Here is a 25,764-nt window from a genome sequence, read left to right on the forward strand (position 1 = left end):
GGGTTGATTTCCTTTAGGATTGACTGGTTTGATCTCCTTGCAGACCAAGGGACTCTCTAATATAAAACAGCAGAAAAAAAGAATGGCAAAAGACAAATGGTATCTTTTTTTTTTTTTTTTTTGACAAATGGTATCTTAATCCTTTTGATCTTTTGTAACAAAATTACCCTAGATGGGGTAACTTAAAAACAAAAGTTTATTCATCACAATTCTAGAAGCAGAGAAGTCCAAGATTCAAGTCACCAGCAGATTCCATGTCTAGTGAAGACCACTTCCTAATTTATACATGATTGTCTTCTCTGTGTCCTCACGTGGTATAAGGGGCATGGGAGCTCTTGGGGGTCCCTTTTATAAGGGCACTAATCTCATTTACGAGGGTTCCATCCTTATGACCTAAATCACCTACTAAAGGTCAGTCTCCTAATATCATTACACTGGGGATCAGGCTTCAACATATGAATTTTGAGGAAACACAAGCATTCCATCTATAGCAAATTGCTAATATACATAAATATCAATAAACAAAATAAAATATTCATAACTGATCAACAGGCTGTAGTTAGTATTAACAACTCTTTTCTCCTACCACCCTTTTCCTGATCCTTTGGCTCTCAAATGGCGCCCTGCTTGTTCAGTTCTATTTAACTCATGGGAAATTTAAACCTTTTTTCCTAAAAGGTTTAAGTCTCTGGTGGGTCTGGCTTTATAGGGTTGATATGTAGTCTTCTACTACATTCACTATTAGAGACATCCAGAGAAACCCCTGGGTTTCTGCCCCCTTTTGTTGCCTGCAACCAGTTTAATCTTGATAATCAGGACCAATCCCCCAACCAGTTCAGAACCCTCTTCTTTACCTGGTGTTTCAGGAAAATGAAGAGCCCAGGTTGACCGAGTGGCCTTCTCAGCTCCTGGTTCAAAGGAACCGTTGTGGTATTCCCTGGTGAAACCATCTTTCCTTGGGAACTACTATATTTTAATCATCAGAGCACAGAAATCAAAATTTTTGTGAGCTCTTAGGTATAATAGTGGGAACAAACAAACATTCCTGCTTCTACTCCTTGATTCCTGGACCCACGAGTCCTGGCTAAGAGAAGGACAGGCCACATATGGATACCCCATCCTGTAGGACCCCACACAGATTTTGCAGGGTGCTCTTTCCTGGGTGGCCCTATATTGAGTCATCAGTGGGCCATTCTATTCAATTGCTGTAGCTCCTTCACAGAGATGAGGCATACTGTGAATTTCACAGGCACGAGCCCCTTGCCCATATCTTGTTCTAGAAAATCTGCTCTTTACACAGAAGCAATGTTACATGAGACATCATGATACTAGTGAGATATTCTGTAGATCCATAGTTAGAGGAACTAATAGAAATATTAGGGTGTATTCCTCAAAGATGATGCCTGTCCCCTCCAGATGGAAGGGATATAAAGTAACCAACCTGTCATCAAGTGGCTAGCTGGTCATCCCAGGAAATGTTGCCATATTAAGGGCTCAGTGTTAGACTCTGATACTGAAATATTGGGCACTCATTAGTGGCTATGTCTAGATTAGGCTTGAGTAAGAGAAAGCTCCTGTTGTTAAGATCATGCATAGTATCTATTCTTGTCGCCATGGCAATAACGCCCAGGAGCATCACAAGCACTTGCGAGTCCAGGGACACAGGCCAGCTCACATGCATAGGATGGATCTCTTTTCAACTGATTATTTATGGTGTCTTCTGCGGTGGTTCTCTTTGTACACTCTGCCATCCCAAGAGACCTCAAAGCCTACCTTTTCCCCAAATCCCCTTGTCACCAGCACTCCCATCTTGTGATTTTCCTAATCACCATGTCATGTTTTGGACCCAGCCCATGAACTAAGGGAAATATTTGCCTCTGACCGTCTCTCCCCTCAAGCCAAGGGAGCAGACAGAGGTGTTACTTGACTTTCTGTTCCCTGAAAGACTGTCCCTTCATCTCTGCCCTTCAGGGATGCCCTCTTCTGCAGAGTGTCCCCTACTACTCCCAAGAAGGACTAGTGCTACTGCATTTCATTTCCATTTTCACTGGTGTCAGCATAGCATGAAGAACCATGTGTAAGCCAAGCTCAAGTGTTTTCTGCTATTTCCACCCTGTCTTGGAGAACCTCCCCTGAGACCATGCATGTGAGCTGAGGGAAAACTAAGAAATCATTAGGAGTACATGCAGTGGGATGAATCCCTTGCTTGCATAACTTATTTGTGTCCTTGAAACTCTCTTGAACTTAAACTTGCACAGACTCCTTACATTTGAAGATGGATCTCTTTTGTATATGGAGAAGGAAATAGGAACCCACTCCAGTATTCATGCCTGGAAAATCCCATGGACCGAGGAGCCTGGTGGGCTACAGCCCATGGGGTCGCAAAGAGTCAGACACGACTGAGCCACTTCCCTTCACTTCACTCTTTTGTATAAGGCCATCCTTCTGACCTGTTTGTCATGGGCAATCAGATGCAATCACTTTTTCCACAGTTAGGTGTTCATTCTCCACTGGGGCCCCAAAGCAAACCAGAGACTACTTGTCAAATAGGGGACACTCTGCAGAAGAGGGAATGTTTATACTTCAGATAAGCAAGGCTCTTCACTCTGAATCCCTACTAGCACTAGCCAGAGACTTGCTACAGCATCCATGTTTGTCACATAAGCTCTGGTGACCATCACATCCCCTGGGTCAAATGGTCTGGTGGCAAAGCCTCTCCTACTGAAGCCTGGACCTGCTGTGGATCCTTTTCTTGCTCTGCACTCTACTCAAAACTGGCAGCTTTACATGCTATCTGGTAATTTTGATTGGAGGTAGGTGGTGTAAGGCACAGAGACTTTTTTCATCATGGATGATCTATCCCCCAGTTGTCTATACCACTGGACTCATTGACCAAAGTAACAAACCACTGATTACTCATGGGGTTTATTTCCATTTCCCACACATCTGACATGCATGCACTGTAGGAAGGCACTTATCATACTTCCGCCTCCTGATTAACACTTCCAGTCAGCATGCTGTCATCAAACTGATGAATCAGAACGATGCTTCATGAGATAGTAGAATGACCAAGGTGCCTTAGACTAGATTATGGCAAATCAGGAGAGCCAAGAAAGCCCTACTTCAAGCTAAGGTGTACTGACATACCTTCCAGGATAAAGTTAACTGCTTCTGGTGGTCATTGCAAATTACTGTAGAGAAGGAAATTTTTTGCCAGCTCAATAACTGTGAACAGTGCCTGAAATGATGTTTATTTCCCACAGTGCCAGGGTAGTGTTGATCTCAACAGCAGCTGCAATTGGCTTCACTCCTTGATTCATTTTATGATAATCCACAGTCATTTTCTAAGATATGACTGCTTTCTACACAGGCCAAAAGGCAAGTCAAATGGGGTTGTAATTGGAATTACCACCCCGAGTTTTTATTATTACAAGATCTTCAAGAAATGAATGTTAGTTTCCTTAGACCAGGGAAGGACAACTGTTTCTGATGACAAAGGGAATCTCAGAGAGATGCAGAAGAAAAAGACATTTCTATTTATCTGAGCTCTTTTGCCCATTCTCAGGGTCCCTCTGCTACCCAGCAAATGCCTTAAGTTTCACATACGAGAACTGACATAAAGCTTTCACATAAAGCCCTGAGTTCAGCTTAGATGGTAATTCTGGAACTCATGTGAGTGACTTTGGCATCAGATTTTCAGCCGTATCTGTCCTGTGGCTACCAAAGATAAGGGATCCTTAGAGTCATGACACAGTTCTGTAATCATGCGTTGGGCTGATAGTTTAAAGCTCTGAGCTCCTGAATTTCTTTCTGTAAACTATCTGAAACAGGCATCAGTCGTAAGTAATCATCACATCCCATGACCCTTGTAAATAGTCATCGATAGTACCATGATGGTCAAATTAGCAGCCGTGGGGTTGACAAAAGTTTTGCCTTCAGTTGGTGCTGTATTGCACACAACCACATTATTTAAACAGCTTTGATCATTTTTGATTAATTTAGGCAATTTTGATGTCATTGTATCTAGGGAGTCCCACGACTCCATTGTTCACTGATAATGAGGTCACCCCCACTTACCAGACAGCCAAAACCCAAGTCCCATTCTTTTTTTGAAGTGTAGAACAGTGATTATATATATATATATTATTTATTCTTTTTTTTCAGATTCTTTTCCCTTGGTGACTTCCATGGTGGCTCTGACAACATAGATTCTGCCTGCAATTCTGGAGACCCGAGTTCAATCCCTGGATCAGGAAGGTCCCCTGGAGAAGGGAATGGCTACCCACTCCGGTATTCTTGCCTGATATAAGTTATTTAAAATACTGAGTATAATTTCCTGTGCCAACAGTAGGTCCTTGTTGGTTATCTATTTCACACACAGTAGTGTGTATGTCAATCCCAACCTTCTAGTTTATCCCCAAGTTCCATTCTTAATGGCTTGTTTCCTGCAGTCACTCCTGGGGACAAGTGCTGTAACCTCCAGGATTCACTTAGGGAAGCCACAGGAAATTTTCAGATTTAGAGGTTTGCCTTGGGGAACTGCCTATCACTGTATTAAGAGAGCTGCATGAATAAACACTGAAGGTGAGATCATCAAGAAGTCAGTAATTTCAGGAAGTTGCTACACCACCCCCCCAGGACCAAGGTACTGTTAGCGGAACTGGGGGCCACACTTCCTGCTGGCTCTGGAGGTGCCAGTGATGCTGCTGCTACTGCCGTAATCACTGACCCCATAGCTGCCAGAGCCACTTAACGTGGAGAGAAGCCAGTGCACACAGAAAGAATCACCAAAGGAGCAGGAAAGTCTTCCTTTTGGATATGCCAGGGAAAAAGAAAGAAAGAACACCCAACGGCACCCCTCCTTGCACCCACCAACTTTCCTCTGGAGCCTCCCTTTGATGACGGCAGGTAGTGCAAGCCAGGTGACAAGGGGTCCATAGAGGTCAAAAATAGACACAGAAGAACGGGGCTGGAGAGAAGAGAAAATTCAAATAGACACATGATGTGCACAGTGGTTCGTGGCTTGAACTCTTATGTGTTTTATGTGTTTGTGTTTTAGTCGCTAAGTCCTGTCCAACTCTTGCAATCCCATGGACTGTGCCTGCCAGGCTCCTCTGTCCATGGGATTCTCCAGGCAAGAATATTGGAGTGGGTTGCCATTTCCTTCTCCGGGGGATCTTCCCAACCCAGGAATCGAACCCGGGTCTCCTACATTGCAGGCAGAAGATTTACCAACTAAGCTATGTAACAACAACAAATAAGTTTAAAAATCAACTCGGTTACTTTACAAGTTATGTGAGCTTGAGCAGGTACTTAACCTCTCTGAGAATCAGTTTCCCCAGAAGTAAGCTGGGAGACAGTAACACTTCACAGGTTATTACAGAAGGATTAAATGTGATAAGCTCCATGGAAGTGCTTACCATAGAGCCTGGCATATAATATACCCCTGGTTTACTTATTGACTTGAACCAGTGCCCAACCTCTCCAGGGCTCTGTTTTCTCATCTGTTAAATGAGCAAGGTTGGACTGGAGGCTCCCTAAGGTCCTTCCAGATTTGATGAGCTGTATGGCTATGAATCACCCCTTAAATGAAATTTACCAGATTGAGCCTGGCAGGAGAGGTAACAAGAGGATGTCGCTGCTGGGAAGGAGCCCAGGGGACAACCGAGGGGCAGGAAGAGAGACTACAATTGTGTCTGACTGTTTGGGGCTGTGTACTTTGCTGTTTCGGAAGCATGTTCAGATGACAAACAGATCACGCTCTAGTGCCCTTCATGTATTTTCTAACTCTTGGCTAATGTTGCCTCTGGCAATAACAACCGTGGTCTCATTCCCTTTGATACACTCACTCTCAGCACTGCTTAGACAACAAGAGACAGTCTGTTGTCGCCGTGTGTTCACACCCCGTGGAAAGAAAAGCAAAGCAGCTTCACATTAAAGCCATCATGAAGACTAGGTTTGCAAACTCTGGAGACTTCCAGGCGCCTGTGCAGCTGAGCTTTGACAGTCTTCCTCTTTGGGTTGGAATCATGAGTTGAGGTCTGTTGGGACTCAGGGTTAGGGGCTGGTTGAATGGTTTAGCGCCTGATGTTTAGGAGTTTGGAGCTTTTGAGTCAGGCGGTGATGGATTTGACATTTTGTTTTGCCACTGGCTCAGACCGTAAAGAGTCTGCCTGCAATGTGGGAGACCCGAGTTCAATCCCTGGGTTGGGAAGATCCCCTAGAGAAGGAAATGGCAACCTACTCCAGTATTCTTGTCTGGAAAATCCCATGGACAGAGGAGCCTGGAGGGCTACAGTCCATAGGGTTGTAAAGAGTAGGACACAACTGAGCGACCTCACTTCCACTTTTCACTTTTGCCACTTGCTAACTAATATCACTTATTCTCTGAGACTCATCTTTCTTACTTGTTAAGCTAGAATAATAATAAGTAGAAATATATATGTATATATAATAAAAATAATTTAAAAGCTACTGTTTGTGTCTACTCAGTATCTCCTCCTTTTTTTCTGGTAACTGAACCCCCCTACTCTGTCTTTAAGGATGTTTTCATCACTGCTACCTACATTCTAGATCCTAGAGCACACAATTCTGATAGGATTATCAGTCACAGCCCTCAACCTGTGTATGCAGGTGGAGTGAAAGGCCCAGCCTGGACCAATCCATGGTAGGGTCAGAGAATGAGCAGGTGACTGATCTGGGATGCGTGTGGATGCTGAAAGAGAGCTCTCTTTTCCCTCCAGAGTCCCCACCTGGGATGATGGGAGCTTGGAGCTGCTGACGGCTGTGATTCTCACATCTCTTTCCTCTGCTCCCTCTTGAGAAAGTTCAGCCACAAAGTGAGAGAGGGCCCCACAGAAAAAGAAGTCAAATGAACAGTGGCAGAGAAAGAGAGAGAGGGACTCTACTGACCTGAGTATGGTTCCTGAATACGGCCCTGCCTAAAGCTATTTGTGCTCGTTTTCCACCTCTATGAGTCACTCCGTTTCCCCTTTGGTGAAGCCAGTTTGAGTTGGGTCTCTGTAATTTTCAACCAAAAGAATTCCAACTAACACACCTACTTCTTGTTTGGTATGTCGTCAAGATAAAATGAGATCATTTCAGTAAAAGGTTTAAGACAGCTCCTAGCACATGCTTGGTAAACACTGGCTTTCATTATTGTCGTTCCTGCAGTCATCTGGCTGTCTCTTCCGTCTCTGGTCGGTGAGTCCCTGTGACACATGGCCTTTGCTGTTGCTTCTACCACAGGCACTCTTCGCAGCTCTTCACCTCAGTTTCTTCTCATCATGCAGGTCTCAACATACAGCTCCTCTCCTCCAGCAACTCTCCCTGACCACCAAAGTTGGCCTCCTCATCCCTCTCTGGGGCATTTCCCAGGATATTTCCCTCATTTTAGGTTTTATGACTAATCAACTGGAGGTTTGTTCATTGTCTGTGTCTCAACCAGACTATGAGCTCCAAAAGGGCAGGAAACTTGTGAATCCTGTCACCTCCAGGATACCTGTGCTAAACCCAGAGCCTAACATATGGTAGGCACTTGTATCAGTCAGCCATTGCTGCGTAACAAGCTATCCCCATAAGTGTTAAAACAACAATGAACTCTCATTCATTCCCTACAATCTGGCTAGAGGTCAGCTTGCCTGGATGGATATGCTTCAGGATGCAGGTCTGGCTGTGTTTACCTCCTTGCTATTTACTGGGCATTGGGCTGCTACAGTGTCGCTAAGGCAGGGCTCATAGAAATTCCACTGTAGTACCCGTCAATCTGGAGCTTCTCCAGTGGCTCAGTGGTAAAGAATCTGCCTACAGTGTAGGAGGCTCAGGGGATGTGGGTTCAATTCCTGGGTTAGGAAGATCCCCTGGAGAAGGGCATGTCAACCCACTCCAGTATTCTTGCCTGGAGAATCTCTTGGACAGAGGAGCCTGGCAGGCTACTGTCCATAGGGTTGCAAAAAGTTGGACATGACTGAAATGACTTGGCATGCATGTACGCACCAGCGTGCTGGTAGACCACATCAGCTGCTTGAATGCTCCCTGGACCTAAACCAGGGTGCCATCTGCACACCCACGCTAGCCCAGGCTGTTTCCTCACTATCAGTTACTTCCCCAGGCACAGGACCAGCACACACAGTAGGCCTGCAGGAGGCATTGCTGGGTGCTCCCTTGTCTGTTGAGTTGGGTGGGTGGGGGGTGGGGGAGCTGAGTCAGCAGGAGTCCAGAGGCCCTTTTAAGGACTGGGAAGCACACCTAAGCTCCAAGCAGCTCTCTCCTGGGGTGAAGTGAAGGAGGCTGCTGGGGAATGGCACTTTCTACTCATTTCAAAGTGATCCCTGCACTTGCTGGGGCTGTGATTATGTGTTCTCTGAATGCATTTGTTTTTGAAGAGATCGGGGGGCAGGGTTCCGTGCCTGATCCCCAGAGCTCAGAGACCCCCGCCGCTCCAGCCTCTTTCCCGAAGGGTCTGTCTGTCCCACAGTCTCCTCTGAAGCTCTCCCTCCCCATCCCCACCCTCTGAGCTTCCTCTGGCTCCTCTCATCCTGGCCTCTCTCCTCACCTCCTCCTCTTTCAGATCTATGTTGAGAACCATCTGGTTGCTGTGCAAAGATAAAGATTTTTCTGAGAACTTGCCAAAAAAGGCACTGAAAACCCCGGCCGTTGATTCAATTCACTCCTCTCAGGGTGATTTGCAAAGACGGCTTGGCAGGAGCCCAGATGAGTCTGGGTTCTAGGCCTCCTTATTTGCAGATGAAGAGACTGAGGAGGAGAAATCATAATAAACAGTCTCTAACATCTGAGGTTCTCTATTCACCTTCCAAAGATTCCTCCGTCTGTCAGTATCCAACACTTCCTAGGACCTATGAGAACCCTGTAAGACTGGGTGGGTCACCTCTTCTAAAACGTTGCAGCAGATGCTGTTGTCCCCTCACTTCACGTCCCCTGGCCCATCCCAAGTCATCCTCAAGCCATCCTGGCGGCCTCCAGAACACTAACAGCCTCCTGCTTCAAATAACTGCTCCTCTTCACTTCCTCTCTGCCTGTGGGCTTTCTCCAACATCACAACGTCTAAGTGAAGGGGACTTAACACCTCCTGGGAGTACCCCTCACACTGAGGATGAGGGTCAGTGGCTCATGACCCCAGAGCCACCAGCCACCATGAGGATGGTTCTGAGGTGTCTCTATGTGGTTCCTCAGAGGGCCCCAGATGGACAGAGCCCTGGTGGTTCACAGAGGTCCCACCCAGTGATGAGGATGGTTCTGAGGTGTCTCTATGTGGCTCCTCAGAGGGCCCCAGATGGACAGAGCCCTGGTGGTTCACAGAGGTCCCACCCAGTGATGAGGATGGTTCTGAGGTGTCTCTATGTGGTTCCTCAGAGGGCCCCAGACGGACAGAGCCCTGGTGGTTCACAGAGGTCCCACCCAGTGATGAGGATGGTTCTGAGGTGTCTCTATGTGGTTCCTCAGAGGGCCCCAGACGGACAGAGCCCTGGTGGTTCACAGAGGTCCCACCCAGTGATGAGGATGGTTCTGAGGTGTCTCTATGTGGTTCCTCAGAGGGCCCCAGACGGACAGAGCCCTGGTGGTTCACAGAGGTCCCACCCAGTGATGAGGATGGTTCTGAGGTGTCTCTATGTGGCTCCTCAGAGGGCCCCAGACGGACAGAGCCCTGGTGGTTCACAGAGGTCCCACCCAGTGATGAGGATGGTTCTGAGGTGTCTCTATGTGGCTCCTCAGAGGGCCCCAGACGGACAGAGCCCTGGTGGTTCACAGAGGTCCCACCCAGTGATGAGGATGGTTCTGAGGTGTCTCTATGTGGTTCCTCAGAGGGCCCCAGACGGACAGAGCCCTGGTGGTTCACAGAGGTCCCACCCAGTGATGAGGATGGTTCTGAGGTGTCTCTATGTGGCTCCTCAGAGGGCCCCAGACGGACAGAGCCCTGGTGATTCACAGAGGTCCCACCCAGTGATGAGGATGGTTCTGAGGTGTCTCTATGTGGCTCCTCAGAGGGCCCCAGACGGACAGAGCCCTGGTGGTTCACAGAGGTCCCACCCAGTGATGAGGATGGTTCTGAGGTGTCTCTATGTGGCTCCTCAGAGGGCCCCAGATGGACAGAGCCCTGGTGGTTCACAGAGGTCCCACCCAGTGATGAGGATGGTTCTGAGGTGTCTCTATGTGGTTCCTCAGAGGGCCCCAGACGGGCAGAGCCCTGGTGGTTCACAGAGGTCCCACCCAGTGATGTGCTGGTCTCACTCTCTTCACTGCTTCATTCTTTACACTCTCACTTGTGTGTCCTGAAATCACCTCCCGAATCAACCACCAGAACTCAAATGCCTGTCCTAGGTCTGGTTCAGGGCACCCACTCTAAGGCACGTGTCCTCCTTCCCGGCCCCTCCCCAAGGGCGTTAAGTGCCCTGACATCTAAAAGACGAGATACGTCACAAGACACAGCCTGTCTCCTGTGCAAGACTGAGGGCGTGCCCCTGCCATCTGACAAAGAGATGATCAACATACGTCTCTCAAGTGAGTGAGAGCAGAAATAAATAAATGAGTGAATGAACAAATCATAATATCTCTAGGCATCTAAGCTGGGTATCTCCCTCAGCGATCTATGCCAATGTGCGTGGCCATGCCAAAGTCAGCCTTCTCCCACCACAGCCACAGGTTTATCCACTGCATGGCCCACCACCCCAAGACCTTCACTGTGCTGTCCCATTCCATCCCACTCCACCCTCTGTAACAGTCAGGTCCAGGTAACCCAGACATCCTCCTGCTGGGGGAAGTCCTCAAACTCAGCTGAAAGTTCCAACCCCAATTAAATCAAGGTTAAAGAACAGAGCGAGATGCTCTTAAAATACAATGCCATGGTAGACGTGTCCCAACTGGACTCCAGAGCTCATTCAAAAGCACCCAAACAGTTGCCCATTCATAGCTGCCGAGAACAGCCCTAAGGAAGGGTAATTCTGGCACATCAATTTATTGAGACCACATGCATGGATCAGGGTTTCCAGCAGGAGGAATTAAATCATTGTTGGGGAACTAAAATGGCATTGGCCAAGCTGAGATCAGCTAAGTTGCAAAGGCCACGTCTGGCTCTGATGTCCTTTGACGGGAGGATGGGATGACATACCGTAAGCACATTCAGAATACCCTGGGGACTCAAACTCAGCACCCTGGTCCAGGGAAGAACATTCTCCACATGAGAAAACTGAAGCCACGTGCGGTGAATTGATGACAGACCCAGGAGTCTGAGCCTGAATTCACACAACTCCTGCCCCACTCGTGGTTTCTCTGAAGAGCAGACTAAGTGAGAATTATGCTGAAAAGACAAACAAATGGACAAGAAAAACCTTGGACCTGTTCACAGGCTACTTCCCTGATGGAGACTGACCATCTAGGGCCCTAAGATCAGGTGCTGGCCACCTTGCCAAGTCACTTTCCTTCTTGATCTATTTCCTCACCTGCACAAGGAGGTTGATGATTTCCAAGGTTTCTTTCACTTTCAAAAATATGTCACTCTGGCCTCAGTTTTCTGTCTTTCAACTGGGCATAATATTCTCCTTCCCAAAATGCTTGAGGATCGTCTGAAATCCAGAAACTCACAGTTGGGTGAAGTAAATCCTGCCAGAATGCCATACCTCACACATCTGCAGCAAAGCGATGCATCCAAGCTGTTGGCCGGAGCAAAGGGGAAAGGAATATGTTAGTTCCCAGATTAAGAAGGTCTAGAGCCAGAGGAGGGGCCTCAGGCTGGGCTATAGGGTGTATAGTCCCTGGAACGCTCCTTATGAAAAGGGAAATTTTCTCTGTCACAGAAGGTTAGAAGGAATTAGAGATTTCAGGCTCTCTATCCAAGTTCATGAGCAAAGAGCATAGTGGGAAAGGAATCCAGAGGAAGTAGGATAGGACAGGTTCCTTTTGTAGCACACGCATGCTAAGTCGCTTCAGTCACATCCAGCTCCTGGTGACCCTAAGACTGTGGCCCACCAGGCTCCTCCATCCATGGGATTCTCCAGGCAAGAAGACTGGAGTGAGTTGCCAAGCCCTCCTCCAGGGGATCTTCCCAGCCCAGGGATAGAACCCATATGTCTTGCATCTCCTGCATTGGCGGGCGAATTCTTTACCACTAGCACCACCTCGGAAGCCCCATTTCTGTAGTGAGAGATTCCAAAAGTTTGGGCTCAAGGATCAGAAACTCCTGAAGTCAAATGCTAGATCCATCACTCATTAGTCAAATGTTTGAGGGAAACTGGCTCAACCTTTCTAAACCTCAGTTTCCACATCCACAAAATGGACAGTGGGAACGGTAACTCTCTCATACGGGTGATGCTGGCAAATTCTTTAGCACCACACCTAGCCTAGGTCATTTCTAGCAGGAGCATCAATAGCAGCAGCAGTAGTTGCTGCATATCTACAAAGAGACGGGTTCTCTAAGGAGTGGATGCAGAACCGACTGTGACAACTGGGAGAGATAAGGCTGTGCTTTTTGGAGAGGGGCAGATGGATTGGCCTAAGCTGAGTGAAAACTGGTCAAGTGCAGAGATCCAGACCATGCCAGTGAAGGAATTCAGTGAACAACTTCTGATTATGGTAATGATAGGAGAAATTATTCATATCAGTCTAACAGCAATTATATTAGTTGGAAGAACAGTTATGAATCCATGTTCTAATGGTGGCTGTAATGAGTATTGTAATAAGAAGCTGAAGGCAAATTTCATCTAGTAGATCAATCAAGAAGAGACTTAAATGGAGAATTACAAGTGAATCATTATCCCATGAACAATTGCAAAACAATGGGTACAAATGTTAGAGCAATGGGAAAGATGAATTTACTGGCTCATCCTGACTGTGAACGACTACTCAGTCAGACAAATATCCTATCATGTGAGGCTCAGAAAATGAAATGATGTTTCTAAAATTCCACAGAGGGTGAGTAGTGCAGTCCAGACCCAAATTCAGTTTGGTCTGACGTCAAAATTTCAGCCATCAGTCAAAGTTGACCATATTTGAGTCTTTATCCGTGACTGTCCCTGACTTGCCTTGACCAGTGGGACTGGGTGCCAGAATGGTCAGGACAGAGGGATGTGGACATCAAGGACGAGAGGGGAGGTTCCCTGTACTGCTGATGGGCTGTATATGCTATAAAAGCAGGAACTAGGGCTTGCAAGGGCTTCCCTGGTGGCTCAGTGGTAAAGAATACGCCTGCCAATGCAGGGGATGTGGGTTCGATCTCTGTGTTGGGAAGATCCCCTGGAGATGAAACTGGCAACCTACTACAATATTCTTGCCTGGGAAATCCCATGGACAGAGAAGCCTAGTGGGCTACAGTCTGTGGGATTGCAAGAAGTGTCACACATGACTTAGTGACTAAACAACAACAACAACAACAAGTGGCTTACAAAGCTAGAAGGCAGGATTATCTGTCAAATGGTGGGGGAAATGCACATATGTTGTCACAATGAAGTTGTAAAGTCCTTATTATGGGGGTGGTTACTAGAAGGGCCCTTAGAAATGGTAAAGTGCAGCCCCTCACTTTAAAGATTAAAAACTGAGGATGCCCAGATGCGGAAAATGATTTGCCCAAGGTCATGGTATGAGCAAGCAGCATGGCATGGTAAGGAGTCAGAGACTAGACTCAAGTTTTCCCAAACTTCCCCCATAGCTTTCCCCATCATGGGTTGATGACATTCTCTGGAAGTTTGTAAATGTGCGTGTGGTTCAGATCACATGCTGAGTAGATGCAATGAGTTGGACCAGATGACCTGCCATGACCTGGGCTTCCCATTTCCCACATGTCTTCACACCATTAGCCAGAAGATATTAGGCTACCCTTCCTGGTCCTGCACAATGCAGACACACCTCAGCCCTTCACTGGGGTGGCCTCTGTCCATGGTACTGTAGCAGGATTGACATTTCAATAGATGAAAGTGAGTGAAAAGTGTGAAAGTGTTAGTTGTTCAGTCGTGTCCAACTCTATGACCCCATGGACTTTAGCCTGCCAGGCTCCTCTATCCATGGAATTCTCCAGGCAAAATACTGGAGTGTGTAGTCGTTCCCTTCTCTGAGGGGTCATCCTGACCTAGGGATCAATCTCCGGTCTCCCACATTGCAGGCAGATTCTTTACCATCTAAATCACCAGAGAAGCCTGATCAATTCTCACCAAAAACTTTTGAAACTGGGAAGGGAATATGAGGATCAGAGAAGTCTTATTGGAGAGAATAAGCTTTAACCCAATGTGACTAGGTGTTAGCCAAGTAAAAAAAGTGGTGGAGAAGAGAACTTCAGGTCTGTATGTTGAGTTGACATCACTTGTGTGTCTATTTTTTAGCTTTGTGGCTTTGGAGGAGAATATTGCTCTACAATTACATCTCATGGAGATGATATTATCTTCAAGCCATCCAAGCCCACAGCTTTGTCCATGAGAATAACAGTAATCTCTTCTTTTCAAGAACCATGATTTTCTTCTTGAGTGGCTATACCAGTGAGAAAAAGGACAGAAGCAACTTCATCTACCCTCCACCTAGGGAAACAGGATTTACCTGGTCTGCTGAAAAGTTGAGTAATTAACATTTGCCACTATAGATCCTAAAAAGTCTTTTGGAAAAAGACTCAGAGTGGCTTCTGAGAAATTTAGAAGGGTGGTAGATACATAAGTACAAATACGCGTACACCAGAATATACATAAAGGAACACATTGACATGACTACCCATACAAAACAACGTATTCCAACATTCATACATGGCCACACACAGATGTATACATGTATGTACAACTTTCATTTCACACCAAGTGGATAAACAGGTGGAGCATTTCATAATGAGATCCAGCTTTTTCACATCTATAAACTTCCAGGTAGGAATAAACTATAAGAACTCAATAAAGTCATCAATTTTGAGTTTGGGTAGCCACTATTGGGATTCCCTGATGGTTCGGTGGTGAAGAATCTGCCTGCAATGTAGGAGACACAGAAGATGCAGGCTTGATCCCTGGGTCAGGAAGATTGCCTGGAGGAAGAAATGGCAACTCACTCCAGCATTTTTACCTGAAAAATCCCATGGACAGAGGAGCCTGGTGGGCTCCAGTCCAAAGGGTCCAAAAGTCCAACACGACTGAACACAGCACAGCACAGTCACTGTTATCAAGGGTCCCTTACCTCATCTATAAAATAGAAGTGCTGGTGGAAGTGGGTCAGGGTAGGCATCAGATTGGTTGATTCCCTAAGACTTTCCCAGGTCTCAAAATGTAAGGATTAGGACTTTCTCACTTGTCAAAAAGAAAATAATAATAGAATCTTCCTTGGTAAGTTGCTAGAGGATATTATGTAAAATTCTTAGGGCAAGATATGATCAGTCTTTCTCATCTTAACCACTCTAACAGGTGAATTTTAATATCTCATTGTGGTTTTAATATGCATTTTATTTTCCTAATGACTACTGTTGTTGAACCTACTTTCATGTGCTTATTTGCCATCTGCTTGGATGAGGTATTTAAAAAAAAAATTGACCTTCTTAAAACTGTTTGTTTTCTTACCTTGAGGTTTGAGCATCTTTATATATTATGGGTATATATCTTTTAGCATACATATGAATTGCAAATATTTTGTTTCAATCTGTGGCTTATCTTTTCATTCTCTTTAAAGGTGTCTTTCAAAGAGGAGGATGTTTTGTTTGTTTTGATGAAGTCTGATTTATCAGTTTGTTCCTTTTAAAGTTGTGTTTTTGATGTTATATCTAAGAAATCTTTGCCTAAGCAACATGATTTTTTTTCTGTGCTTTCTTCTGAAATTTTATAGTTTTAGATTTTACATTTAATAAGGATCAACTTTTTTTTGCATATGGATATCCATTGTCCTAGAATCATTTGTTGAAATAACTACTGTTTTTCAATGAAGTTGTAAAAAATCAATGTCTATGTACATATGGGTCTATTCCTGGACTCTTTTCTGTTCCATTGTTCTATATGTCATTCTTGATGTCAGTATCAGTGTCTTAATTATTATAGCTTTATAATAGGCCATGACATCAGGCACTGTTAGTTCTCCAACTTTGCTTTTAAGAATTGTTTTCAGTATTCTAGGTTATTTATCTAGATATTAGAATAAGATTGTCAGTATTTGGACAGAAAGGGTGCTTGGTTTCTGATTGGAATTGCATTGAATCTATAGAACAATTCGAGGAAAAGTGTTGGTGTTTTGTAGTTTTCCATGTATCGGACTTGCAAATATTTTATCAGATCCATTCCTAAGTATCTCATATTTTCATGCTATTGTCAATAGTATTGTTTTTCTAATTTTTATTTCTGATTATTTGTTGCTAGTATATGGAAATATACTTGGTACTTTCATATTGATCTTATACTCTATAACCACCCTGAGCTCACTTATTCACTCTAATATCCTTTTTGTATTACAAATTCCATCAGGTTTTCTACATAAATGATCACATTACATGTGAATAAACACAGTTTGTTTCTCTCCATACTGAGTGACTTAACTTTTGTGTGTGTGAGTCTACTGAGCAGAACTTCTAGTTCAGTTTGAATAGAAGTGGTAAGAGCAGACATCTGCCTTCTTCCTGATTTTAGGAGAAGAGTGGTATCTTTCTCTCAAAAGACAGTTCTATAGGGTTTTGGTAGATACTCATTATTAGGTTGAGGAAGTTCACTCCTATTCCTAGCTTACAGAGAATCTTTATCAGGAATTAATGTTGGACTTTGTCAAATGCTATCTCTGTGTCATTTAAGATAATAGTATAATTTTTCTTTTTTTGAATTTTCATTATAAGTCTTCATCTTAATATGATGAATTACATTGACTTTCAAATGTTAAACCAACTCTTCACTGCTGGCATAAGTCCCATTTAGCCATAATATATTATCCTCTTCAGATGTTGCTGGATTTTATTTATTAAAATTTTGCTTAGAAACTTTACATTTAATTTAATAATAAATATAGGTTGTAGGGTTTTTCTTATGTCTTTATCATGTTTTGGTGCAAAAGAATTGTTGACCAGAAGGAATGAATTGAGAAATTATCACTTACCTTCATTTTGGGGGAAAACTTTGCATAGAATTTGTATCATTCTTCCTTAAATGATCAATAGAATTAACCAGTGAAGTCATCTGAAACTGGATGTATCTTTTGGGAAATATTTTTAACTACCAAATGTATTTAATAGATGTACAGCTATTCATGTTACATATTTCTTCTTGAGTGAGCTTTGGTGGTTTACATCTTCTAAGCAATTCATCCATTTCTTCTGAGCTGTGAAATTATCGTCATAAAGTTGCTCATAATATTCTTTTATTATCCTTTCAATATCTGTAGAATCTGCACTGTTGTCACCTCTCTCGTTTCTGATCTTTGTACTTTGTGTCTTTTTAATTCCCTATACAGTCTGGCTAGAGGTTTATCAGCTTTTCTGATCACCCCAAAGAACTGGTTCTTGTTTTATTGGTTTTTGCTTTTATTTTTCAGTTATTTATTTCATTGACTTCCACTCTGATCTTAATCATTTTCTTTCTTTTGTTTACTCTGGATTTCATTTGATCTTTTTTTCCTAATTCATAAGATTGAATCCGAGATCATTGATTTGAGACCTTTCCTCTTTTCTATCATTAGTGTTATGATAAAGATCCTAACTGGGGCTTCCCTAGCAGTTCAGATGGTAAAGAATCTGCCTGCAATGTGGGATACTCGGGTTCGATCCCTGGGTCAGGAAGACCCCCTGGAGAAGGGAATGGCTACCCACTCCAGTATTCTTGCCTGGAGAATTCTGTGGACAGAGGAGCCTGGCAGACTATATATAGTCCATAAGGTTGCAAAGAGTCAGACAGGGCTATAGTCCATAAGGACTCAAAGAGTTGGACATAGCTGAAGTGACTGAGCGCACACGCACAACTTTCACTGTGCTGTGTTTAATTTCCATTCAGCTCAAAATACTTTCTAATTCCTCTTTTGATTTCTTATTTGACCTATGAGCTATTTAGAAATGTTTTATTTCATTTCCAAATAGCGATTTTCTAGAGATTTTTCACAGTTATTAATTTCTAATTCAATTATATATTGTAGTCAGAGAGCATACTTATATTGCTTGAATCCTTTTAAACTCATTGAGACATTTTTATGGTCTTGACTATGATCTATGTAAATGATCCACATGCATTTGAAAGGGTATGCATTCTGCTGTTAGGTCAAGTTGATTGACTGTTTTGTTCAAACCTAAATTCGTACTGGTTTTTTGTGTACTTTTCTATTAATTTTGAAAGAGGAATACTGAAATCTTTTACTATAATTTTGAATTTATGTATCTCCCTTGTAGTTCCATCAGTTTTTGTTTCATGTATTTTGAAGTTCTGTTAGTCTCATAAACATTTAGGATTGAATGTCTTCCTAATGAATTGGCTTATTTGTCATTACAGAATTATCTTCTCTACCCATAGTCACGGCATTTTCTCTGAAATATTCTTTGATACTAATATATAGCCACTTTAGGTTTCTTTTGATTGATGCTTACATGGTACATCTTTTTCCAACCTTTTACTTTTAACCTATATGTCTTTATATTTAAAGTGTTTTTCTTGTGTAGATGGCATGCAGTTGTGTCCATTTTAATCCAACCTGACTATCTCTGCCTCTTAATTGACATGTTTAGATTGTTGACCTGCTGGGTTATTGTGACAATTAGGATACAGGCAAGGATGAGTGTCAGTTAACTCTTCCTCTAACCCCACCTCTTCAGCCACCTCTGTTGCACTTCTTTTAATCATTTATAACTGACTCCTCATCACACCCCTCTTCGTAACCCTTATTATAATTTATAATATAATATAAAAGAATGTAATTCTATGTAATCTAATACATTTGTGTAATTCCATGTTATCCACTTTCCTGGCTAGTAACTACAAATCCCAGGATTAAAAACATGAATGAATGAATGAACGAGTGAATGAGTGATGTCTTGTGATGACTCTTCTTTAACCTTATAACCCTCTCAAGGTCAATGCACCCCATCCCAGGCTCTCACTCTCTGTACTCCTCTTCTTCCTATCTGCCCTCAAGAGAGGAGCTCCAGTCCTAGAAAGGCTGGAAACAGGCATGAGATTGCAAGTCCAGTCCTTGGGCACCTGACCCACCTCCAGGGGGTCTCCCCCAACCCGCCTTTTCTGCTTTTGCCATGAATATAGACATGGGTCCTCTCTCTCCAAGGACTCTAAGGTGCAGTCCACACCACCAAAACTGAGCAGCTCTGGGGTAGTCCCCATTGGTTCACTCCATCCTTTGAGTCTGTCCTCTGGCAGGGGCCCATTTTACCACTGTCTTCTCTCTTGGCCTTAACACACACACACACACACACACACACACACACACACACACACACACACACACACACACCCCAATACGCAGGTTGAGGAGAAAGGCCCAGAGCTTAACTACCCATGTCAGGTGCAGCTGGAAAGTTAATGGCTGAGCTTTGGAGTGATTTTGTTAGCTCAGTTGGTAAAGAATCCACCTGCAATGCAAGAGACCCCAGTTAGACACCTGTCTAACTGTGGCTGTACTAGAAGTTCTGCATAAGCTGACACCTCCAACATAGTGTCTGGATGCTCAGTCCCTTTTTCCTGCCCTAGCATGGGGCTAAGGTCTCCACTAGGGTTTTGGAACTGACATAGGGAGTGTTCGCATCAGCATCACACATGGCCCTGACCTGGGGAGGTTAGAACAGGAAGGTGCATCTCCCACACTGATTGGTCAATAGCCCCATAGACATCTGTTCTAGGCTATGTTTGTCCTGGGCTCTGGGACTACAGGGCTGGCTTAACCACCACATCTACCCTTGGGGAGCTCAGTGTGGGAGCTGATAGATGAGTCAAACAGAAGCCCAGAAAGGGGATGCGACTGCCCTGGGATCCACAGTCAGGTAGTGGGCTTGGTTGAAATAGAACCCAGTCATCTGATCAGGACTTAACACACAGGAGCCAGGACAAGTGTAAGGGTCAGGGGGTGTTTTCTGAAGAAAGATCTCAACTCATAAGAACTTTGCATGGAGATGAAACCAAAAGGAGAGGGACTTGACCACTCCATCCCACCCCAGGTCAGAGCATCCCTGGCTGCTCCTGCTCAATTCTGTCCTCCAGAAATGCCCTGCCTGCCCCAGTTAGGAAATTTTCATTTGAGAGTAACAACAAACCAGTTAAGTGAAAGTGTTAGTCGCTCATCCAGCTCTTTGCAATCCCATGGACTGTAACCCGCCAGGCTCCTCTGTCCCTGGGTTTCTCCAGGCAAGAATACTGGAGTGGGTTGTGATTTCCTTCTCCAGAAAGGCAAAGGTGATATGCATATGTATCTATATGTGAATCATTTGTTGTTTACAACAGCAAACATCTGGAAAGATTTTATTTTATTTGATTTGATTTAAAAGTTGCTCAGTCCGACTTTCAACGAGTGTCCGACTCTTTGCGACCCCATGGACTGTATAGCCCATGGAATTCTCCAGGCCAGAATACTGGAGTGGGTAGCCTTTCCCTTCTCCGGGGCACCTTCCCAACCCAGGGATCGAACCCAGTTCTCTGGCACTGCAGGTGGATTCTTTACCAACTGAGCTATGAGGGAGAAACCAAAAAGCCAGTTAAACAACTGTGGAAATTTGCTGAGTCAGGAAACTGAGACCCTCAACTGTTGATCTGGCCAAGTTCCATTGCTCTGACATTTTCTCCTTCACTGTTGCCTTCACCCCTGGTCCCTCACACCCTCACTCCCTGGAGCCGAAAGAAAAGTATGAGGGCCTTACTGGAGTCCCCTCAGGAACATCCTTCCCCCAGACCCACCCCCTCAACGCCTTGGCAAACACCTTACATCTCATTGGCGGGCGCTGGGTCTTGTGACCCGCCCTGAGCCAATCACGTACCGGCAGGCTGGAGGGCTGATGGCTTAAGCCAATCAGTTCCCACCTCTGGAGCTGAGTGTGGCAGTTTCCCAGAGGACAAGGTGGTGGACTTGGCCGGAGGAGGTGAGGTAGAAGCTGGGGCAGCAGCAAAGAACTGTCACAGACACCCTGCCACCTGAGATGAGTAATTTCATCCAGTCAGTGAGGAGCCCGCCCTGCTGTGCCAGTCCATTCTTCCATGTCCTATCTTGTGTCCCAGGCTGCTGAGAAGCCTCGAATCCCCCGTACCCCACCACCCTGGCTCATGACTCCATCCATCTGCCTTGGCTGTGCCCCACCCCACCCCGCCCCCAGCTGGAATCCTCTTCTTCCATGATATGTTAGATTCCTGGTATAACCTTGAGCGGGCTTCCCAGGTGGCACTAGTGGGAAAGAGCCCCACTGCCAATGCAGGAGACTTAAGAGATGCGGGTTTCACCCCTGAGTCAGAATGATCCTCTGGAGGAGGGCACCGCAACCCACTCCAGTATTATTGCCTGGAGAATCTCATGAACAGAGGAGCCTGGTGGGCTACAGTTCATAGGGTCACAGAGTCGGACACGAAGCCACTTAGCACCCAACACTTAACCTTGAGCAGCGCATAATTGGGTCATGCGTATTGTGGCTTCCCCTGGCATCGTTTACCCACCACCATCATATCACTTGCAAGACTGTTATAGTTAGGTTGCCATGTCTGCCCTGCCCAAATATAGATACACACACACACAGCTTGTGAGTTCCTTGAAAGTATGGACTGAGTCTTAATTAATTTCTCTATTTGCAGCCTCTAGCCCCTGCCTGGTTTAGACAAGGGACTTGGTAAATATTTGTGGAGTGAATGAACAGAAGTTATTTATGTTGTATACCTCTGCTGTGCAGGCATTTGCATTTTTACAAAGGACAAAACTGCAAGCCAAAGAAATGACGCTCCAGTGATGGAATTTCAGGCACCATTGAGCTGGGCCTGGAAGCTTCTTCTATTGTTTAGTGCCTAAGGGAAGGAGAGGCTGTCACAGCAGGTGAAATCTTCCATTCATTGCTTTCCAGAGCAAAATTAGGAAAACAATCACATTGTCTCTTGAAAAGTATGAATGTGTCATGGAAACAAATGTGTCTCCCTTTGGCTTTCTGGAAAAGGAAACTTCTCTAGTCCTGTCAGGTTTCTCTGCAGTGGTTCCACTCAATAGAACACTGCTTCCTGACATCCCTGTGGCCTATGAGGGGTGATATTCAGGCTGACTGTAGGGTCATCTTGGCTCTTGACCTCACAGTCACTATCATTCCATCTCTGGCCACATGGGAGGATCTGATGTTATCCAGGAGTTAAAGGAGCTGAATTCTGCTGCTCAGACACTTCCACGTGAAGCTCACTGGCCTGGCTGCTTCTCCTGAGCTGACCTGGGCCTCATCCTCACCACTGGGCTCCTCCCTGGTCCTCTGGCTGACTGCCACCCCTTCATGCCCCAGCTCTGTGCACTGACAGTCTCTCTGCCCTCAAGCACCTCCTCTCCAGCCTGCCCTCCACTCTGCCCTGGAGTGATCCTCCACAGCATAAAATTGACCAGGTCCCTCCTGCTGGAAATCCTTCCCAGGCTCCATGCCGTCCCTGAATCATGATCCAAACCCCTTGGCCCTTCACCAGCTATGCAGAGTAGTGGACATTAGCGAAGAACACACCGTGCAAGGAAAACCCTCCTCCCCATTTTTGCAGTGCCTTTCCCTCTGCCTGGATGCCCTTCCCTCCCTGTCAGCCTGGCAAACTCTTACTCAGTCTTCAAGACCCAGCCATCAATACACCCTTCTCTGTGAAACTGATCCTCTGTAACCCCAATGAGCCCATCTCTGTCTCCACACGTGGCCCCTTATTCTCTATCCCCCAGTCTTCCCTCTACTGTACTGTGATCCTCTCCAGGGTCTGACTGTGTTCTCAGCATCTGAAAGCAGATGTGTCAGTATGGGTTTATGGAGCACGGACGAATGGATGAGTAGACACTATCACTGCATGCAGACCCCGTCCTTGCTACTGTTAAAACAACAGCAGTCGCAGTTACTCTCTCTCATCTCTGGAGTGTATCCTACGTGCCAGGCCCCATAGTTGGCCCCTTGCTGCATCCACTCTAGTAACTTCACAACCCCCATGTGAGCTGGCATGATTATTAGGTCGATTTTACACATGGGGCACAGTGGGCTTACAGAGAACAAGGATCCAGTCACACCGCAAGAGAGTGAAGAGGCCAGGATTTGAACTTGGGGATGTCTGGCTCCAACTTCTTCATTTATTGAAGAAGTTACTTGCTTACTGCATGCCAGGTGCGGTCCTGTCTGAGGACACAGCAGGGAACAGAATAGCCTGCGTCCCTCCCCTCGTGGAGCTCCTGCTGTAGTTTGTAAGGTGGGGAGGGGACAAATGGTAAACAAATACATTTCTAAATAATGTCAGGGCTGACAAGTGCTCTGCAGAAAAATAAAGCAGAGTGGGGCAGAGAGGGATAGGCTGGGGAGGGTGACAGTTTAGGGGACATCTGAGCAGAGACCTGAGTGACGTGGAGGGACAAGCCCTGGTCACAGCAGAGGGAAGCAGGTTCCTGGCAGTGCGTGCAGGTTCGGTCACTTCAGTCATCCTGGCAAGAATGCTGGAGTGGGTGGCCATGCCCTCCTCCAGGGGATCTTCCCGACCCAGGGGCTGAACCAGCACCTCCTGCATCTCCTGCACTGCAGGTGGATTCTTTACCCACTGAGCCACTTGGGAAGCCCTGTTCCTGACAGAGGGAACAGCCAAGGGCACAGGCCCTGAACCCAGAGTGGGCTTATCTTGTATGAGCAACAGCAGGGGCTCAATGTATCTGGAGCTTGGTGAGCGAGGGAGGAAGCAGGGGGACCAGGATGAGCAGCATGTGGACTATGCCTGGAGCTCCAGCTTTTCCTCTGAGTGTAAAGGGGGGCCCTGGAGGGCTGGGAGCTGAGGGAGTTTAAAGGTCACCTCTAGCCTCTGGGAGTACCGTTGTCAAAGTGGGCAAGGCCAAGGGGAACCTGGAGACTGCTTGGGAGGGCCTAGAAACCCCAGTTTCAAGGACTGTTCACCTGCAAACTGCACCAACATTCTCCCTGGTCCTGCTGCTCACCTCCCAGCCTGCCCCACATCCCTGAGCCGATCCTGCAGGCAAACTCTGTCCACCCGTCCCCTGAGTTGCTCAGCCCCCTGAGTCTCCGAGCCTCCCCTGCCCTCTCTCTACGCAGTCTTTTTTTTTTTTTTTCTTTACGTGGAGGATAACTGCTTTACAATATTGTGACGGTTTTTGCCATACATCAGCATGAACTGGCCATAGGCATACATGTGTTCCCTCCCTCTTTATCCCCCCCCCACCCACATCCCTCTCCACTCCACCCCTCTAGGTTGTCACAGAGCACCAACTTTGGGTTCCCTGCCTCATACATCAAACTACCGCTATCACTGACCAACCTTGAGCTGAACCCTCTGGCCACAGGTCACAGGGGGCCTAAGGTTGCCCTGCCCCCTCTTCCCGGGTATCCTTCTCTGGTTGTTGGCTTAAGAGCACTTTGTGGCTGGCCACTAGATGTACCCCACTATCAGCTCAGCCTTCCTCCAGCAGGTGGGAATGAACTAACCCCCAAAGCAGCCTATGAGGGGTGAAAAAAATCAGAAGGACCTGGGCTTGAATCCTGTCTTTGTCACAAACTTGCTGTGTGACATTAAGCAAGTGTCTAAACCTCTCTGGGCAGCAGTTTCCTTGACCGTAACAAGGTGATAACAAGCTCCAGGGGAATATCCTGAGGATGCAAGACCACGTGTTAGAGCACCAGCAGCTCCTGGCCACAGCAAGCCTCAATCATTTCTGTTTCCATTTTCCCCACTTCCTTCCTTGACCACCGCTAAGGTTATCTGGGCTTCCCTGGTGGCTTGGATGGTAAAGAAGCTGCCTGCATTGCCAGAGACCTGCGTTTGATCCTTGGGTCAGGAAGATCCCCTAGAGAAGGGAGTGACAACCCACTCCAGTAATCTTAACTAGAAAATTTCATGGACAGAGGAGCCTGGTGAGCTACAGTCCATGGGGTCGCAAAGAGTCGGATATGACTGAACCACTAACACAAGGTCATCCAAGAAATCAAGGGTCCAGATCTGTCACGACCTCCCAGGACAGTGTTCTGGCCACAACATACCTCCTTGTGCCTCAGTTTCCATCTCAGGAACTGGGGATAGTGTCCATCTCAGGTTGCTGGTGTGGGCACCAGCTGAGTGGATCTGCGTGGACCATTTAGGATGATGCCTGTCTTCCCATGACCATCCGTGAGCTGTGGTTCTCCTGTGGCCCCACTCCTCTTGTCCTCCCCTCCCCATCTTTCCTCAGTCCCTGAACATTCCTGAGAGGTTAAGGGCTCAAAGTGACTGACACTTTCCATCTCTCTAAGCATCAGGTTCAACGCTCACGTTTTGCCAGTGGGGAAGCTGAGGCCCAGAACAGGGAAGCCCATGCCAAGGTCACAAAGAGGAACAGGAGGCACTGCTTGCAGATTCCTCCTTTGGGATCCTCCCCTCTTGGCGGAGGGCCAGAGGCCCCACAGGCAGTTGGTGCTGATTTAGAGTTATCAGAAAGAATGAAGGGACGGAGCCAAAGCAAAAACAACAGCCAACTGTGGATGTGACTGGTGATGGAAGCAATGTCCAATGCTGTAAATAGCATTATTGCATAGGAACCTGGAATGTTAGGTGCATGAATCACGGCAAATTGAATGTAGTCAAACAGGAGATGCAAGAGTGAACATCAACATTTTAGGAATCAGTGAACTAAAATGGACTGGAATGGGTGAATTTAACTCAGGTGACC

General features: G+C 45.9%; 1 long non-coding RNA gene across 1 annotated transcript; it reads right to left on the bottom strand.

Annotated features, from left to right (window-relative positions):
- Positions 1-25,396, bottom strand: LOC122698968. The gene is made up of 3 exons (XR_006342471.1): positions 25,368-25,396; positions 11,457-11,666; positions 1-56 (listed from the first exon to the last, which is right to left on the bottom strand). It is a non-coding gene; the product is annotated as an uncharacterized LOC122698968 (long non-coding RNA).
- Positions 25,397-25,764: the final 368 nt, after the last annotated feature.

This window comes from Cervus elaphus, chromosome 8 (genome assembly GCF_910594005.1).
Source record: "Cervus elaphus chromosome 8, mCerEla1.1, whole genome shotgun sequence".
NCBI lineage: Eukaryota > Metazoa > Chordata > Mammalia > Artiodactyla > Cervidae > Cervus > Cervus elaphus.